Below are 21,450 nucleotides of genomic sequence, written 5' to 3' on the forward strand. Positions count from 1 at the left end.
CTATTATTTTGCTTTAAACTTTCTTATTTCAGTCACATCTATGTGTTTTCTATTGAACATGTAATGAAGACTGCAGAGGGATTCGTCATTTTTATAATCAAACTGGCAAAAGCATCAGCTTTGCAGCACAGATCTGATAATGAGACATCTATACATTTGCAATCATAGTTGACCCAGATAATCACATTGTAATGAGGATTTAAAAAGGGAGTTTGGGGGTGTGGTGAACTTGTTGGCTACAAAATATTTATTTCTTCACCTTCTTGATGTGTCACTTACTCACATTTTTGTTAAAGATTTTCTGGTTATTTAAACTTTGTCTTTTTCCTCAAAGCAGTCACTGATGTGGCTGTGCTGCCAATGTTATCTATTGTTTATCTAATTAAACAGTCTTTTAACTATTTATTTTTAATTAATGAAAAACTTTGGATTTGAAAGGTATAAATAAACACTCAGGTGTTCTACGGCAGGTGTTTCACACCCACTTCAATAAAATGACAGACTATTTATATTAAACTATATTTATAGAAAGGCACAATAGGTCGTTCAGATATGATGAAAATAATTTATCACATCCACATTTCTATACCAGGTTATGGATCAGTTGGAGGCAATGAAAGGGGAGACAGGCAGTCAGAAATAACATTTACTTTTATTCTTGTTCCTTGACTTCTCCAGAAGTCAAATGCTGGCAGCGAATTCAGCCCAACTTGGTTTTTCCCAACATTTTCAATCCAGATATTTATCCAATATCATTTCCTAGGATTTTTTGTACTTTGCTAATGATAGAAAATCCAATCTACCACCCATGGGGTCAGTTTTTTTCCTGTTTAGACTTTAGATGTGTTTTTTTTTTGTTTTGTTTTTTTACTTGTCCTGTCCCACATAAAAGCAAGCAGAATAATGATTTGTTTTCAATGTAGGCCCACAAGATTTTTTTTTATTTTTACCACCAAGGCTCTGCATGTTTCTGCATCTGTAGGATCACTTTAGTGACAGTCAAACTGATCCAGGTTTGTTACCTTAAATTGATGTAATTAATTATACCATAGAAGCACCAACCCCCCCCCCCCACTTCATGTATGACCAACTCCAGTGTAAGATAAAAGATGAAAAGTCAGTCTTTGAAGCTCTCCCAGGTGGTTGCAGAAACTGGTATGAGAGTGTTTTGCTATCAGTGACGTGAACCTCTGTCTCATCTTGGAGGACAGATAATTTTCTACTGTCTTGTTTCTTTTAGCCTTGCACGCTGGGAATATGTATAAAACTACAGAAAAACAAAAACCAGATATAACAGAGTGTAAATCCGTATCTAAACTTGCTATTATTAAAAATGTTTGAGTTGTGTGAATACTTCATCATTGAATGTTTGAATTTGTTTAAATTTGGCTTGTTTTTTCAAGGCTAAGTAACTCATCCTCAGGGATTCCAACAATATTAAAAAAAAGTCTGAATTTCTAGTTAGGAAATTTATATTTAGTGTTTGTGGACTTTGACCAAAACTCGAGATGAAAAGTCCAGTTATTCCAGCATATTAAGTTTTTTGTAGCAAATTTATGGGAACACTGAACCAATATTTTTCTGTTGCATTGTACAGAATTTTTTACCCTGTCCTGTCCAGCATCGTAGCATACAGAATGGCAGTCTGTGTGCCATATTTAGCCAGACAGATTTATCCACCAAGGGAGACATGTCTTATATAAAGCTGCCCTTGATAAGCTCAATATCTTTATTATTATTTTATTGTAATCATCAGTCCTGATATAGTAATGCTGAACCTGGCAGGAGAGGGGAAGGTAGGAAGAGAGAAAAAAAAAAAAAAGAAAAGAGGAAAGAAAGGTGCAGAATTAAAGTGTAAAAAGAAAATTAGTCTAAGCTGCCAAAATCACAGTATATATACACACACACATACACAAGCTGCTAAAGTACTATGGAACTACAGGACCTAATATAGAATAAAAATCATAAGTAAGAACACACCTGACAACACATAAATATCAGAAACATTCTGTTGAAAGCAAATGAAAAAAGGAGCACTTTTGTGGGCATGGACATGTTACAGAAATTTGACTATGTTTATAGAGAGCTCGCGTCACATTTTTTCGCGTTTTCTACCGTTTATTAATATTCGCGTTTATAAAAAATGTATTGCTATGTCAAACATCACAACAAACCACACTGGCCATGATACCACCAAGGAAAGGGAGGCTAAAGTCACAAGAAGTTTCAAGCTGGGTGACATCCTGTTACGTTTAAACCCTTAACATCTTAATATAATTATCATTAAATAAAGAGGAAGCCAGACGAGACGATCTTGTTCAACTTGCAAGGAGGCTCATCTCAGAAGCCTGGCTTCAAAAAACCTCCAAGCCATTTATTGAAAGGTACCACGTGACATTCATACAAGTTGATACAATTCAGTGTGTGTGTGTGTGTGTGTGGGTGTTTGCTTGGTTCAAAAGTCCAATGCGTATGTCCTGTTAGGACAATGCGTATGTGTGCTCTTCTTAAAGATACCATTCTGATAGGAACCGAATGTTTATCATATTTGGTCAGACCACTCTGACCTTGCACGTCACTGGAATGTCCTGCTTATCCAAACAGCACACAGAGGAAAACATTTAACTTGTACATGAGGATTAATGAAGAACATCAATGTAAGACTAATAAAAGATGATCATAATATGAACTGAAAATATTACAACTGAAATTCCAAACATTCCCCTCTCTTGACAGAAAAATACACAAGTTATGTCAACATCAGTCGCCTTTCATTTGCCAAAGCATTTTCGAAAGTGACATCATTTACTTGTATACATGGTAGTAGGCCAAGTGTTTTTTTGTTTTTTTTTTGTTTTTTTTCTCATTACTTTGGCCATCTTGTAAAGACACACATGTGGCTATGCAGTACACAAAGTTATCCATTAGATGGGGTGAATAGGCCATGAATAAATGAACACAGGACGTCCAAATTACATTAGCACCTCAATTTGGATCTACTAAGGGAAAATCCTCAGCTCAACTGTCCTACAGATACCAACGACTCCGAACCACCAAGAGGAAATGTCCAGATATGGTTCTTCACGGCTCTTCTCCATGGGACAGGTCCCCCCGAGTCCAACGCCCTGTAAAACACAGTTAGATCGCACTTCCAGTCCTCAATCCGCCACAGAGGAGAGTTTTCTCAGGCGTGCCACACAGTCGTTCCTGCCATGTTAGGTAAGACACTAGTCAGCGTCCTCCGTTTGGGCTGGGAACTGAAACACACGCTTCACATGTGATGCATGAGTCCAGGAAGATTTTCCTTCAAGTTTTACAGCGGTCGGGGTTGCAGGTAAGACACGGAATGGACCTGCCCATCTCGGAGAAGTCCAACATTTCCGCTTGAGAACGCGTACCAGGACTAAATCCCCGGGGGTCAAGACCGATGGTTCCTGCAGAGGAGGAGAACATACTGGCAGATCATTGCTTTTAACAACAGATTTATTCTTAAACATTTGTATCATCCAATCTGCTAATGTATTTTCTTGGTCGGCCTTAGCTTCATCATCCCCAAACATTGTCCTCTCTTTGGTCTGACATTTCCTTGGGAATTGTGTTTACAACAAATAAGACAAGCTCTGCAAAAATTCTTTGAAAAAAACAAAACCAAAAGCATAAAAATATCTTGACACAATATCATTCATAATAGCTGTAGCAACATGTGCTGGACCATGGCTTAATATAGCTGCAGTTTTAAAAAGACTTTTTGGTAACACAGGTTTGTTTTGAATAACATAAACATCATCCTTCAGCTCGGCTCCTGCAGTTAACCACAGCTGCTTCTCAGATGTGGGTGCGTTTTGCTGCATGTCTTTAATGATCGAAACATCAATATGTGTATGCTGACTCTCTGTATACACTGTTTTTAGACTGTGGACTGCCGTCGCCGCCTGTTTGGCAACTTCGTCTGCAAAAGCATTTCCTAAAGCTACGTCTGATTGCTGTGACGTATGAGCTAAACATTTGCACACAGCAATCTTCTCTGGAAACATCACCGCTTTTAATAAGTCTGTTATCAATGATGCATGCTGCACCGGCTTTCCAGATGATGTTACCATCCCTCTACGCTCCCATTGATCTGCAAAAAAATGTAAGGTTGCAAAAGCAAATTGGCTATCTGTATAGATCGTAACTGATTTTCCTTCAGCTTGTTTACATGCTCGTGTTAAAGCTATTATTTCTGCCACTTGTGCTGACAGACTCGATGAAATTTGTTCAGCTTCCACAATTTCTTTTTGTGTAACAACAGCAAACCCTGTTTGCCCTGAAGATCTTTAGAACTTGACCCATCAACATACAAGACCAGGCCATAACCAAGAGGTGAATCTTGCAGATCAGGTCTGGGCTTACAAATCTCTGTTAAAGCTTGGCAGTCATGTTTTTTGCCATCTTCCTCAGAAGGAATCAATGTTGCTAAATTCACAGTTTTACAGCGTTTTATTGTCAAATGTGGCTGAGACAATAATGTGGCAACTAAAGATAAATGTCTAGCTGGTGACAGAAAAGTAATTTTTGTTTGCATGAGGAGGATTTCCACCTCATGAGGGACTAATAATGTTAATGGATGAAACAAGACAATTTCAGCTGTTGCTTGCACCCCGAGGGCTGACGCGCACACTACTTTAACGCATGGAGGTAATGTGCTCGACACTGGATCAAGTCTTTTTGAATAAAACCGTATGGGTTTTAGTTTTCCTCCATGTTCTTGAGCTAACATTGAAGTCATGAAATTTCCTTTACAGTCCACAGTTTGAATAAATGGCTTTGAGTAATCTGGCAAACTCAGGACCGTAGAACTTGTCATGGCTTGTTTCAGATCCTGTAAAGCCTGTAAGGACTCCGGTGTCCAGGTCAGCACACCTGACATGGACTTTGGCTGCTCGTATGTTATATCCAATAGGGGTTGAGTAATTTCTGCATAGTTAGGAATCCAAGCTCGACAAAAATTACACAGACCAAGAAACTGCATCATTTGTTTCTGTCTTCACACAGTCTTCTCCCTTCACCACTTATTAAATGGCCTAACAACTTCACCTCCTCTTTTACCCACTGAAGTTTTTTGAGTGAAACTTTGTTTCCAGTATCAACTAAGAATCTGAGAAGTTTGAGTGATGTTTCTACAGTTTTCTTCGCAGTTTGCCGCTACGATGATATCATCGATGTAGGAAATTACCTGTGAATGGGCGGGGACTTTAAATCCAGCCAAACAGTTTTGGATGGCTGCTGCAAAAGTTGTTGGAGAATCACAAAAACCCTGTGGTAATCTAGTAAATGTGTACAGTTTTCCTTCAAATGTAAACCCGAACAAACCTCTGGACTCTTCGGATACTGGAATTGATAGAAATGCGTTACTTAAATCGATCACTGTGAAAAATTTTTGTGAAGGTTTCAAATTGTTAAGAACCGTGTGTGGATCAGGGGCGTTCGGAGCACGACTCTCTACTGCTGCATTCACGCCTCTAAGATCCTGTACAGGTCTCCAACTTCCATCCGCCTTCCTAACTGGGAAGATTGGAGAACTGCAACACACGTCCGCATTTTCTTCGATAATTCCTGTCTTTTTCATATCCTCTATGACCGGTCAGATTCCTTCAATTGCATCTGGTTTTAAGGGGTCCTGTCTGATTCTTGGCCTATAATCTGTTTTGGGTTTTATAACTGGCTGAGCTGTGGTCATTAACCCTACATCATTTTTCCCTTTTGCCCACAAAGTTTCTGGAATTCCTTTTAACACAGGGTATAGATTTAAATCCACCAAATATCACTCTGTTGTTGAACAGCTGGGTTCTTCCAAGTGTGTCTGAGGAGTTGCATTGAAAACCCACCCCAAGTGTTTCCGATACATCTGTCTTTTCTTGTTAACCTCCCACCCCTTTTCATCTGGCTGCCAGTGCTCCTGCTTGTCTCCCTGTGCAATCATGTGACCTACTTCCTGCCAAGTGGAACCTGCTCTGCTCTGCTGCATCCAAAGTCAGTTGTTTCACAAGCTTTTCACATTCTACCATTAATCTTCCTGCAAATTTATACTTCTTGCTCCATTTCCTTAGAAATTTTGTGCTGCCAGGGAAATTTTTTTCCATGAACTTCCCATCTCCCTCTAAGGCAGTCTTACTGTTTTTTGTTCCCATTATGACAACTTGTGCTCTGTACAGACTACATGTCTGTTAGAGCATAAATCAAATCCACTCCTTTCGTATACTTCAGAAGATCAGATGTTTTTAACACTGTCCCATAATTCCACAAGAGTGGCACTCACACTCACAAACTCTCCTTACACATACACACACATGCGAGGTGAGAAAAGGAGAAAGACCTAACTCTTGCTATAGGCTCACTTTCGGCAGAGCTACCAACACATTTTTAACCTCCTTATTCGGCAGAGATGCCGTTAACCTCCTTAAAGAAAGGCGGAGAAACCTTCTTGCTAACCAAATTAATTAGTTAACAAACCTCTTCAAAGAAAGGCGGAGAAACCTTCTTGCTAACCAAATTAATTAGTTAAGGAACCACTTGTTTACCTCCTTAAGGTGGAGAAACCTCTTGCTGACTAAATTAATTAGTCAACGAACCCTTGTGTTAACCAGCTTAACTAGTCAACCAACCTCCTTCTAGGCGGAAATGCCTCACTTAGAAAGAAAGAAAAGAAAACCCTTGTCTCACCTCTTCAAGATGTTTGGAATTCCGTCAACCGATGTCCAGTGAGGAAAGTTGGGCACACCGCCGGCCAAGTGACGAATTCACGCCACAGGACTTTGTTACAGGACGCACTCACGCCCCGGCTGTCGACAGACTAAACGACGTGTCTCCCTCCCATCCTCAGCTGTCACCGACCTTGGAATCCGGCTTCAGAAGGACCAAATATGTTAAGTTTAAACCCTTAACATCTTAACATAATTATCATTAAATAAGGAGGAAGCCAGACGAGACGATCTTGTTCAACTTGCAAGGAGGCTCATCTCAGAAGCCTGGCTTCAAAAAACCTCCAAGCCATTTATTGAAAGGTACCACATGACATTCATACAAGTTGATACAAATCAGTGTGTGTGTGTGTGTGTGTGTGTGGGTGTTTGCTTGGTTCAAAAGTCCAATGCGTATGTCCTGTTAGGACAATGCGTATGTGTGCTCTTCTTAAAGATACCATTCTGATAGGAACCGAATGTTTATCAAATTTGGTCAGACCACTCTGACCTTGCACATCACTGGAATGTCCTGCTTATCCAAACAGCACACAGAGGAAAACATTTAACTTGTACATGAGGATTAATGACGAACATCAATGTAAGACTAATAAAAGATGATCATAATATGAACTGAAAATATTATAACAATTGAAATTCCCAACACATCCGCTTTGCATTTGACAGTCATATGGCTGGGGCCATAGCCACCAATAATGTAACAATTCTGGCATTTTAAAAGTAATAACTTACTAATGATTAAATCACTTCTAATATTCATAAACAAACTAAAAACTAAAAACATAAAAAAACAACTTGCATTTCTGATAAATGCAGTCTTACATATTATTTGATTGTTGGCTGCACCTATTACATTTTCAAAGGGTTATTTTCATACTAGGCAATTATCCAACCAACAGCATAATTTATGGCATTAGTCTTTTTTTTTTTTTTTTTTTTTTTTTTTTTTTAATTATTGGCAGGTTATTACATTATTGCAGTTATTATATATTGTACATAATAACTGCAATATATAATATATATATAAGGTGCAAACATTTAGCCACCATTCATTTGAAGATGCTTCAGAGTGTGTGTAGGCAGGTCACATGTGTGACCAAGAGGTAGATAGGAATTAAGAGTCTGTTGATGAATAATTAAAGTTTCAGGCATCACAGGACACTGAGAAAAAAAATATAACAGATTTTTTAAAAAAAAAAAAAAAGAAAAAAAAACTATATATATATATATATATATATATATACACATATACATATATATACACACATACATATACATATATTGCCAGTCAAAAGTTTGGAGACACATTGGATTTAATGGAAAAGTGTGTCCAAAACTGCTATAGTTATAGTATTATATGATACAAATGCTAAAATTACAGTGCACTAGTCCTTGTCTTTATTTCTTATTTGGGTCCCGTCTTGTCCCAAAAAAAACAAAAACAAAAACACCTGTGAAAACCACCCCCTTGCAAGGAGTGCAGTAACAGCATCTCACCTGTACATTGTGTCTATTCATTATTACCCTTAGGAACTTAAAAGCTTGTACGATCCTGCTGAAACAAATAGAGAAAAAAGTCAAACAGTAATGCTTAAATGGTCTGTATTTGGTCACTCAGAAATAATAGGACTAACAAGGGAAGATTTACCAGGGCTGGTTCATATTCTGGTAAACAGCACTGCTAGAATATGCACAAAGCACAGAAGCCTTTTGTCATGTCCCCATGCATAGCCGACTTAACATTAAATAGCTTTCTTTATGTCTTAATGGACATGTGACAAACTTTAACTTCACATTACCTGCTATGACCCTCTTCATAGCAAATAAGAGGTCTAAATAATGTAATTTTACTGGCTGATGAGTGGCTAGTGGTTTTGTACGTGGTAAAGAAACACTTCTTTACCAAAGCAATACAGTAGTAGAACCAAATGAAGCAAACACTTATTTATATTTAATTCCGGTGCATCATTTGCACATCTGCACTTTTAAATTTAAAAAGCTTGACTAAAGAAATAACTGAAGTTGTAAAAGGCAAGGAGGAGGCCAGTGATATTTTTAGGGACTTTTATGATAGTCCCACAGGTGCTCACGCTGGACAAAAGATGACCAGGGATTGCATTTGATATCAGATTTTACTGGCCCGGCAAGACTTCCAATATTGATACCTGCGTATGGATAGCTACAGTGAGATGGGTTTGACCAACCAACTAAATAAATAAATACCCTCTTTAGCACAGTGGAATACAAGATAATAAGTAAAAATTGCCAAAAGACAGGCACTGACTTTTTTTTTTCCAGAAATTTATTTTTTTTTTAACAGGTGTCAGAACTTGCAGTGTGCCAATGTGCATTTTGTTCTTTTTCTCTTTTTTGGAGGAGTATTGCATCACACCACTTTGAGCTGGTAGAGATGGACCCTACAGGGAAACTGAAGACCACCACAAATGGATCAGTACATTTTTTCCCAAAGTTTGTGAATGAGACAAATTTGAAGAGTGTTACGGTATCATTAAGTGTCAGCACATGCTTGGATCATGTGCTATGACCAAAGCTTTCAGTTTCAGCAATAAAAGAAAACAATGTTCCTCATGCTTTTAGTTTGTTGAATTATTTGAATAGGCCCCTACCCTAGGCCTCTTATTGCATGGAAAGAATCAGTAGCGATGGCAAGAGCGAATTCCTTGCATGGTATGAGACAGTGCATGAAGGTACTTTTAACTTCAAAACCAAGAGGCCCTTTATTACTGGCACAACAATTATAGACATTCTAGTTGATGCCTGTGTCATGTTCAGATAAAGTTACATTCAAGAAAGCAGTTAGACCCCTTGAGATGTGCAACCATTGCATATGCTTGCATAAAAACAGTTTGTCACAATTTTTGTTGTCTTTATTCAGTATGCATTGGAACATTGGTGAAAAACAGATAAGCCAATACTTTGTAGATGGTTAAGCCAAGGTTACAGGTGTCAGGTATGTGTGGTATCGTAGTTGTTCATTTGTTTCCAGCTTCACAAGACCGGTTTTGGGAAGATGCTTGCTTAAAGAGCTGCACACTAGTACCATGGTGCACTTGTGTCTGTCAAAGGGTTTGAAGTGGTTGTCATGAGAGAGAACAACTGGGTCGAGATGTGAAGACTTTCCTTCAAGAGTACTAAGCTCCTTAACTCCTGATACCCAAAGAGGCTCTGTACAGTACAGTGGCAGGACGGAAACTGAGGCTGAGGTACTTACCTCACCTTAAAGAAATAGTGCAGTATGTAGATGTGAAGTCACTCTGTGCTTACCTTAACCTTTATTTTTCCTCTAGCAGGAGCGTACTTGTGACCACCACTGCAAAGACGTTTGTGCCTCCAATATAGAAATGGGTTATTATCTGGTTAAGATAACTCAAGTGTGACATTGGGTGTGACAGTCTAAAGCTTCATGGTACCCCTTGGAGGACCACTGCCCTCACCATTGCATCTAGCTGGATGAGACATCAATTAAACCTAATCCAGTTTAGAGAAATTTTAAATTGTGTAAAGTAAGAGCTCATTTTGAGCTCTTACTTTACTTCAGAGGCCACAAAAGGCTTCGGTACTGATTGGTTAATGGTAAAGTAATGATTAACTACTCATTATAAATCCTCTTTCTGCTTGAGTGTTTGCTGATCAGGAGAAAAAAAATATTTTAAAAGGAACTGGTACAGATTTTGGTTCTGTTATTCACTTGATACATCTGAACCTGGGACCAGAAAAAAAGGTAAGGAACTTATCAAATATGAACACATGAAGAATTGGATGATTATTTGTGGTTTAGAAAGTTTATTTGAACATAATGAAATCCAAAAACATGAAAAAAACTGAAATGAAAGAAGATAAAAATGTTCAAAAGGAATGGGTAGAAGCATAAGCCCACCCCAATGAATCAGTTGTCTCTGATTATGTTTTATAGTATTTTTAAAGCGCAAGTAAAAATAGTCATTACTAACTAAAATCATTATCAGTAATACTCAATCAGATGTGACGGGAATACAAAGCTTAGGTAATCATTAATGAATCATTAGTCCCTGATCGGGTTTTTGTTCTTTTATGATTAACTGATCATTTTGTAATCATCCACTAATCAATAGCTAATCAATTCAATGTGACGGATGTGTGTCGGGGGAGGCCTAAGGCACCGCTTTAGAGAATTGGGCACATCTTCTATGGTGGAAATCATAGAAGACTTCGGAAACAGTAAGACCGAGATGCACTAAGAAAACTTTGATTTGGTTTGAGAAAGGTAAGTTTAAAAGGTCTGACATAGATGAAATACACAGGCTAATAGAAGTGTTCAACCAGAGTTCACCAGCCTTCGCTCATCACTCAAAGCAGTTTGATAAAACTGTAGAAAATGTAAACTCTCCAGAGCGCCCCCCCCATCAACAGAGCATAACCTCGCTAACTTAACTTGATAACCGAGGCATTGCTACACTGACATGCCCAGGTCAGAATCGCCCACTACCCCAAATGACGTGCATTTGTCAAATGAGGCCTCAAAGCACTTAGATACACCCCCACCTGCATCACTCGCTTCAAAAAACGTGCAAGACCCCATCCCACACAATTTATTTAATCATTTATAAAACGAAAGAACACCCTGCAGCATTTTTGTATCCAGTACAGAATGCCAGAATGTCTGTAGACGCTGCGGTCATGTAAACGCCACCCAGCAGTGAAAACTTGAGCTCAGTGTCCACAGAGAATCTGTCAGTAATGGAGCCACCTGGAGAGGATGCTGCTGAAAAAGAGATCCTTTTCCGCACCCCCCTGCGGTAACGCTTAAACTGGAGGACCTGTCCAAAGAGGGTGGTGCTAAAGATCTTTCTTCTTCAGCACCACCTAGCGTACAGTGCTCAGCAAAGCTCGGTGCTAAACGCCCCATCTCTCTGCCATCAAAGCACATCCTTCTCCTCCAGATGAGATCCAACCCAGCACATCAACTCAGCCATACCCGCTCAATCTGGAGGAGGAGTAGGAAGAGATGTCCACCCGAGTGAAGAGACACCTTCTTCTTGCTTGGATGAAAGTCAGGTCTGATCAGTCACTCACCAACATTTTGATAGAGAAATAAGGCATAGACCAAATATTCCTGTCAGACACTCCTGATCTTGCTCAATTTATACCGGCATCCAAGGGGTCAGAAATTTGCTGATGAATTGAGTTCAGGAGCTGCAATGATCTAGTGCAGTTAGAAGTTTGAGGTAATTTCAGACGTACTCACTTTTCACTGAGCATCAACAAAACACATTATCTTGCATCTATTTTCAGAGCTTTTAGATCGGATGGTGCAGTCTGAGTGTTGCTTCAAACTCACGCCTGGAGTTTATTGCGCAAGTTATCAACAACCCCCTCAGGCGGGGCACAGTAAAGACTTACAGGAATATAGGATTTTGAAACTAAACATAATAAAGATGTCATCTGTAGATAGTGGAGAATAGAGAAGATCAGTTATGCTTCACAATCAACTTGGGACATCTCACCGAGCCCAATTTCACAGATCACCAGGCTGCAACACTCTGTAGAGGGGTGCTACTGATGAATATGTGGAGGTTGATGAAAACTGTTTTGTCACCAAATGTTTTGGTGTTTTTTGCACAGATGTGCACAGAATGGTTTGATGCATGTGGCATTTCTACTATCAGCGGTGTTCCCAATGAGGATCTGCGCGATGCCATGAGCAGAGTATACGCGTGCTGGAATCTGTTTAGGGCATGCTCACTGTAGTCATTTGGGAGCGTGAGTGGGCCAGGTTGAAGCGGTAGGATCCAGAGGGGAGAGCATTCTACCCATCTGAATTACTGTCCCCACAGCAGCCGCTATTTGCGGCAGACATGAAAGTTAGCAATCATTAAATGGCTATTAAATGGCTTGGACTCCCAAGATACCTCACTGCCATAGGCATCTATGGAGACAGTGTCCTCAGACTGCCCTTCACCAGTTTAACAGAGGAGTTCAAATGTGCCAAAACACGGCTCCAAGTGACACTGAACGAATCACAAGATGTAATGGTGAGGAACAACGTACCAAATGGAAGAAGATGGTAGTGGAAGAAGTACGTAGCCAGGAGCAGGCTGTAAGGTGGGTCAAAGCAGCTTCCATTGGCAAACATGCATGGTGGACATGATGGGACAGTGTGGAAAAAAGAAAGATCAGCTGGAGAGACGTGTGGGCTAAGGAAGCATGAAACTTGAGCTTCATCATCAGAGCCACCTACGATGTCTGCCCAACACCAACCAATTGTCAGCAGTGGTTTGTTGATGATCCTGGCTGTACTCTTTGCTCCAGGCCAGCCACTCTCCAGCACATACTAACTGGGTGCAAGACGAGTCTCACCCAAGGACGATACACCTGGCGTCATAACCAAGTCCTTAAGTTCCTTGTGGCCACCCTGGAGAACAAACAAATCGCCATTAACTCCCTACCACCCCTCAAAGTCAGCCCCCCATGGAAGAAGACTTTTGTTTGTGAGGGGGCTAAAGCAACCAGGAGCTCAGCACCATTGGAGAGAGAGAGAGAGAGAGGTCAGCCATGCTCAGCTCGTGACTGGAAACTGTTAGCAGATACTGGGAAACAGCTGGTTTTCCGCCACGAGATCGCGATCACTACCCTAAGGCCTGACCTGGTGATATGGTCTCCTTCCCTAAAGAAGGTCTACATGATCGAACTTACCGTACCTTGGGAGGACTCTATGGATGAGGCACATGAACAAAAGCACCTGCGCTATTCCAAGCTATCTGCTGAAGCACAACAACACGGCTGGAAAACCAAAGTCCGTCCAGTGGAGGTTGGATGCTGGGGGTTTGTGGCAGCATCTACCACCAAACTAATGAGAGACCTAGGAGTCAGGGGCCAGAGCCTTCGATCAGCCATTCAAACCACTTCAGAGGCAGCAGAGAAAAGTAGCCAGTGGCTTTGGATGAAGAGGAAGGATCTTTGCTGGGTCCAAAGACAAATACAAAGTCAGGAAGTGAGTTTTATACCACTAAATATAATTGGGCATGGGACGCAGGCTCAGGTTTGATCACCCTGCAGCCGGGTGCCTCTGGTGAGGGTGTATAGTATGAAAGGCTGAAACACTAAGATCCAGAGGAACACTACTGATGATGCGTCCTAAATTCAACAAGTCCCAGACCCCCTTCCCTCCCCCTTCTTATCTTTATAACTTATATGGACAGAATTTTTAGGCGCAGCCGAGGTGTTGAAGGGATCCGACTTGGTGGCCTTAGGATTGGGTTATTGCTTTTTGCAGATGACGTGGTCCTGTTGGCTTCATCTGGCCATGATCTCCAGCTCTCACTTGAGCGATTCACAGCCTAGTGTGAAGTGGCTGGGATGGGAATCAGCACCTCCAAATCTGAGACCATAGTCCTCAGCCGCAATACGGTGGATTGCGCTCTCTGGGTTGGGAGAGAGGTTCTGCCTCAAATGGAGGAGTTTAAATATCTTGGGTTCTTATTCACAGGTGAGGGAAGAGAGATCAACAGACGGATCAGTAATGCGGACTCTGCACGGGTCCGTCATGGTGAAGAAGGAGCTGAGCCAAAAGGAAAAGCTCTTGATTTACCAGTCGATCTATGTTCCTACCCTCACCTATTGTCATGAGCTGTGGGTCGTGACTGAAAGAATGAGATCTCATATACAGGTGACTGAAATGACTTTGCTCTGCAGGGTGGCTGGGCTCTCTCTTAGAGATAGGGTGAGGAGCTCTGTCATCCAGGAGGGGCTCAGAATAGAGCCGCTGCTCCTCCACATCGAGGAGGAGCCAGTTGAGGTGGCTCGGGCATCTGGTCAGGATGTCTCCTGGACACCTCCCTGGTGAGGTGTTCAAAGCGTGTCCCTTCGGGAGGAGACCCCAGGGGAGACCCAGGACATGCTGAAGGGATTATATCTCTCAGCTGGCCTGGGAACACCTAGGGATCCCCCCACAGAGTTGGCAAATGTGGAGGCCAGGCCTCCCCATCCCGGAGAGAAGCAGCCCCGAAACCCGGGGGCCCCGGCCCCCCACGCAACCCACACAACAGCAACTTGGCTACCCAGCCCAGGCCAACCCCCGACCGCCCTGAACTCCCAGCCATCCCCCGGCCCGCCCCCAAGCGACCCCAGCCTCTGGGCCACCAGAGCACCAAGCCGGCCAGGCGAGCAGTGCTCAAAGCAATGACCCGCCCAGACCCCCAGCCCGAGAGCCACCCCGCCCCGAGGACCCCAAGCCCCCCAGTCCACCCCCCAGGGCCGCCAAGGTCTCAGCCCCCCTTCCCACTAAGTGATGTGATTAATTAGCAGGGTCCAGGGAGAGCGAGCATTGGCCAATTCATTTTTGATGGAAGCAGATGTGATCTCGAGACTTATGTGTTCCACCAGGAGATTTTTGAAGTGATTAATACTTAAGACTTCTTTTGGACTTCCAGTTTAATAGGATAGTTTTTTTTGCTATACATAGGGCCACAAGGATAATGTGTGTGTTGTTGGGGTCCATGTTGATGTCACTAAGGTCTCCCAGTAAGCAAAGCTTGGGTCATGCAGGAATGCTGCATCTGAGCCATGTTGATAATTCCCCACAAACCTTATTCCAAAAATTTTGAATAGGTGCACAGAGCCATAGAGCATGTAAATAATTATCTACTGCATTACATGTGCACTGTGTGCAGATCTCTGAGTGATTTAGACCCATCTTGAACATTCTTTGTCCTGTGTAATGTGTTCTATGAAGAATTTTGTATTGGATGAGTTGTAGATTTGAACTGTCTGTCATATTAAAAGCATTTAGACATATTTGTAGCCAAGAAGGTTGACTGAGACAGATAGGTCTGCCTCCCATTTTGAAGTTGGCAAGGAATTTGAATCATCTATTTTTGACATCGACCTGTATATTTTTGAAAGTAACTTTGGGCTACGAAGTTCCATAAATTCTGCTACTGTGGGAGGAATTTCCAAGTCTATTTGATGAAGGAGGAATTTCGTAAGTATAATTGATTTGAGTTGCTGATATTCTTGAAATTTGCTACTATTAATTCCATATTGTGATGATAGTGTGTCAAAAGATAAGATTCTTCTGTTATGGATAATATGCTTTAAATAATTAATTCCTTTATTAATCCATTGTTTAAAGTTGATCATATTTTTGTTTAGAAGAATGTCAGGGTTGTTCCAGATAGGTGTGAGTTTACATGGGATTATTGATGAATTGGTTTTTTTTTTAAGAAATTCCCACCAAGGTGTCAGAGAGGTGCTAATGTTGACGCTTTTGAAGCACTTTAACTTTTTTACACTGAAGCTGAAGAATGGAAGATTAGAGATTTCAACATTGTCACAGAATGTTTGTTCTAAGTCTATCCATGATTCATGTAATGGACTTGGTTTAAGCCATTTTAAGATAAATTGCAGCCTATTTTCTAAGAAATAATGTTGAAAGTTAGGCAAGTCTAAGCCTCCCGATCTTTAGGTTTTTGTAACATTTTTAAACTAATCCGGGGTGGTTTATTCTTCCAGAGAAATTGGGAAGTGTATGATTCTAGTGATTTGAACCAGGTGGAGGGAGGTTTCATAGGAATCATGGAGAACAGGTAGTTGATTTTGGGTAGAACCATCATTTTTATTGTAGCAACTCTCCCCATAAGTGAAATGGGGAGTGACTTCCAGCGAGTGAGATCATCTTCTATTGTCTATCTTCTAAGGTTAGTGTAATTACATTTTATCAGTTCTGAGAGCCTGGGGGGAATATTTATACTTAAGTATCTAATGTTACCTGATTGTAAGTTAGTGTTGGATGGATTTTGAAACCTGCAGTCAATTGGTAGGACTGTGCTCTTAGACCAACTAATAGTGCAGTCAGATAGTGATGAGAATTTATTAATTAGTGAGATTGTTTCAGATAATGATGTTTGAGAGTTTTGGAGGAATAGTAAAATATCATCGGTATAAAGGCCTTATTTTATGAATTATATTTTTGGACTGGATGCCCTTTATAATTTGATTCTGTCGAATTGCTGCAGCTAGTGGTTCAATAAATACAGCAAAAAGTGAGGGAGAGAGTGGACAACCTTGTCTGGTGCCCCTTTGAAGATTAAAACTTGGAGAGGTTTGATTGTTCGTCCTGACATTCGCATTAGGGGAGCTGTATAAGATTTTGATCCAGTCAAGACAGTCCAAAGCCAAATCTATTTAAAGTAGCTAATAAGAATTTCCAATTTACTCTATCAAAGGCCATCTCTGCATCCAGAGAAACTATAGTTGTTTCCAGGTTATTGATAGTAGACTAATCTATTATATTGATTAGCCTGCGCATGTTAACAGAGGAATATCTGCCTTTTATAAAGCCTGTTTGATCAGGGTGTATAATGAGTTACTTTCTCTAACCTTGCAGCTAAAGCTTTGCAGATTATTTTAAGGTCTGCATTTATCAGTGATATGGGTCTGTAGCTAGATGCAAGTGTGGAGTCTTTGCCTGGTTTTAACAGTATGTATGTGGGACAAGAAGTCCGTGAAATCTGCTGTTTATGGGAGCGAAGTGAAGCCACTTCGGCTGCCATTGACAGACTGACAACTTCTGTAGCTTGGGGACACCTGTGGGGCGGTCCTAAGCATGTCATCGGTGACGCACCGTCACCTCTTCTTTTGGGGAAACCCCCAATTGTTTTCTTGGTGCATTACCACCATCGTGTGGTGACTCGTAGTAACTGTCGAATCCTTGTACATCGTGTGAGACCACGCCATCGCGTGGTGTGCTTGTATGATTGCAACTTGTGGTCAATCTGGAGAAACAGCGACGCGACTGGCGACCTGCTGTCAGTGAGACTTAAACTTGACGGAACCCCGCCGTGGGAACCCTTGTAAATACAGTGAACCCGGAAGTGAACTGCATGTACCTTGTGAAAGCTAAAGGAAGCTTGTGTTTTTAGCAACAGCTGCTAAGCTGTTGTAGCTTGTGTTTTTAGCAACAGCTGCTAAGCTGTTGTAGCTTGTGTTTTTAGCAACAGCTGCTAAGCTGTTGTAGCTTGTGTTTTTAGCAACAGCTGCTAAGCTGTTGTAGCTTGTGTTTTTAGCAAGAGCTGCTAAGCTCTGTGGTCAATGTTTAACCTCAACTATAATAGCAAATGGTGAATGACTGTACAAATAAGCATGTAAACAGATTAATCCATTTAACTCCTGTGCTTTGCTTATGCTTTTCTTATCACATGGTGGTAAAATAGTCATAAGTGTAATTGAGAGGAGTTAAAAGTAAAAAGAGGAATTGCCTATTTCAAACTGTTTTGCATTTTTCTAGCTTAATTTTGTTTTTAAATTTTTTCAATCATACATAGTGTTTAAAGAAAACACAAGTGCATTTATCCCCTTGTTGGAAGTTTATTGTTAGTTGTTTATTATTAGTAAACCCACATTAAGAATATGTAAATTTGCTTCTCAAATAATTGCAGCAATAAGTTTGTTTGATAACTCTATTTAACCTTGTTGTTTGTGTATCAAGTAAAGCTGTGATTTTATTTCTTTCAACTTAGATATCATTAGAGCATCTAGCAAACATGATGCATTTGACAGGTAGCTTAGCAGGCCAAAGCGAATCTCTGGAGGTAGAAGAAAGGGCCTTGTTGATGCTAACGGAGGAAGATGTGCCAGGATACATGACAACAATCTTGGACACAGAACCCACCAACCTCCAAACAATCCTGAATGGATTAATTGGTAAGGTGGAAGGAAAAGTACCAACTGGCAAGGCACTTACTGAAACTCTTGCAAATTTTTCAGTTGTGCTCTTCAGCCAATTGAAACATGCTCAAAACCTGATCAATCAGGCTTCAGTGAAACTCACTGCTCAGAAGCAGAAAATTTCACAATTGAAGGAGGAAAAATCCACTCTTCAGCAGAAGCTAGACTTTGTTCTGTTGTCCTGACATTTCAGCAAAGTCCAGATCCAGCAGATAACTGCTGAACTTGCTACTTTGGAAGGTGACAATCAGAACTTAGAAACCCAACTCAGAGCTCATGATGAAGGAAAACCCACCATTCTGGAGGCCACCCAGAAAATTAAAGAGCTAAGTGCAGACGTGACCGCTTATGAAGAACATCTAGGGTCAAAGGAAACTAGGATTCGTGTTTTGGAAGAACAGCTAGGCGAAGCCAGGGTGATGTGCAGAAGTGCTCAGGAGCAATCCCAGGCGCTAAACCGCGAACTAAACCGCGTCAAGGCAGAAATAGACTCCCAACGAATAGCGAGACTGGAGGAGTTTGAAGGGTGGAAAGACCAACCCTCTGGTCCAGGCCCTGACAGATTAAGCCCAAGTAATCCACTCAGAAGTGCAGGCAGAATCCCTGGTCCAATTAGACGAAATGCCTTACCCAGACACTTACCCATGGATGATCCTTTGGGTCCCTCAGACGCTGAACTAGCTAAGATGGCCAAAAACATTAATAAGTTTGATCCAAAGCCTCAAACTGCTATTGAGACACACTCCTTTCTACGAGAAATTGAATTCCATTTGAGAAAATTTCCTCATGCTTCCATTAATGACAGAATCTATCTGATCAAACTGTCAGCCAGCAGAGAAGTCAGTCAGTAACTTGGACAGGCAGCCAGATTCTGTTATGACTAATTATGAGATGCTGTGTAAAGCCATGGAACAGGAGTACTCTAGTGATTTGCCAGACGCTGGACTTGCTGCAGCCATGTTAATAAAGCAGGGTAGGACAGAAGCTCCACAGGAGTATTACCACCGGCTAAGAAAAGCGTATTTTGAGAGTCAAAATTACCCAGATATGGAATCTGATTTGTCTTTCCGTACAATCTTTGTACAGAACCTACACCCAGGAACCAGTAGACACCTAGGTGTACTGGGAAATCCAGCTACATCCACAACCCGTCAATTACGGGAATGGGCAGCGATGGCCTTCCAGAAGCAGAGTCAAATGAGAGGACCTGAACAAACAGCAGTACTCAGCCTAGACACTCGACACACCACAAGTGAACTTGAGGGAACAGAGCTACACTCCTTGGTACGGTAACAGGAGAAGAGGAAAAGGGAAGAGATCTTCTCGGTACAGTCAGAGACAAACGGGGTCTCAGTCTAGATGCACTAACCGAAATCCACCCCAAAACGAAGCTCAGAAACCCTCAGGCAGGAATAAATTCTTCCCACACCAATCTGGGCAGAATCGATCCAGAAGTCACAGAGGTGGCAACAGAAATTCACGCAGAGAAGGATTTCTTAACTCAGACAGCTTTTCACCACCTCCAGAGGACTTCCCAGGTAAAGACCGGAAGAAATATGGTCAGAATTTCCAGAGACCTGCACACACAGTCTCTAAAAAGGAGCGAGCCGTTAATTCAGAAGACATTGAGAACTTAAAGACACTTATACGAAAACTTACAATGACATCTGAGGAAAAAGTTCAAAATGTGTCAGCAGTCGGCGGTGTGAAAAATGAGATCAAGAATCCACCTGAGTTGATTCTTTCTCCTGAAAAGCCAAAGGTGAAAATACCCCACAACAGAGTAAACCCTGGAAATGACAGTCACACAGTTTCTGTCCCAACTCCAGGTGTGAATGCTGCAAAGGGGGGGGGGGGGTCAATGATTCCCCCACAGCTGTCATGGTAATGCAGAGTGACCAGATGCAGAATGAAGCTGCAAAAAGGCCAGGTCCACAGTTTCTCTGTAGTCTTACTGAAAAGGGACTGAGTAAGAAACCATATCTCCCAGTAATACTGGAGTCCATTTTGGAAAGCACCGCTTTGATGGACACAGCGGCTGATGTTAGCCTCATGTCAAGCTCACTTTTCAAGGAACTGAAGTTAGCAGCCAAGCAAACCAGCAGACGGCTAAAACTTCAACCCTGTGAGTTGGAAATCCGACCATATGCTAAAAGAACAACCACTCTGTCCTCACAAGTGATGATCCAAATGAGAATTGGGCCCATGACTGTAACCCATCCTGTGTATGTATCCGCCGTGAATACATTTCCATTGTTGATTGGTAATGACCTGCTGAAGAGGTTTGAACCATTGATTGACCTTAAAAACATGAACTTATTTGCTCAGGTCACACGACCTCTGCCCTTCTTGGACCCTCATCCAAAAGAGTTCAGTTGTTTTGCTGTCACCATGACAACCCAGCAGGGCATGACATCACCAGATACCGGTCAGGTGGCTGAGCAGAAGCTGAAATGTTCCCTAACCAACATTCGCTGGAAGTGATTGTGTGTTGAATTCCCTACGAGAGATCCTCTTATGAATATTAAGTTTGCCGTAACTTCACATGGGGGGGAACCTCGTTTCTATAACTAACCCAGAACAGCAAACCGTAAACGTGAAACGCATAGCATACTTTCATGTCAGAGTTTTAATTTTTTTTGCGTTTTCCAACTGATGGTGAACACCACAGACTGGTTGAAGCATAAAAAAAAGGTGTAATCAGTTAGACTTCCCTATGTATCATACATGAAAATCCTAGTGTGCTACAATTTTAATTGTTTCCTTATTGCATGTTCTTTCCCATATCTTTAGTATTCTTAGCGAATAAAGTGGATACTCTAATAATGAACATTTAGTGATGCATGATTGAGAAAGTAATGAAGCTTTATCCATATAACCAGAGTAAAGTTAGTTGTTAAATATTAAAACTTTGATGTACTGGAAGACATCCTAATGGTCTGAATTCAGATCCTGCCATCTACCCCGAGATGGATGATTCCTGGAA

The sequence above is a fragment of the Telmatherina bonti genome (assembly GCF_933228915.1).
Source record: "Telmatherina bonti genome assembly, chromosome: 2".
Taxonomy (NCBI): Eukaryota; Metazoa; Chordata; class Actinopteri; order Atheriniformes; family Telmatherinidae; genus Telmatherina; species Telmatherina bonti.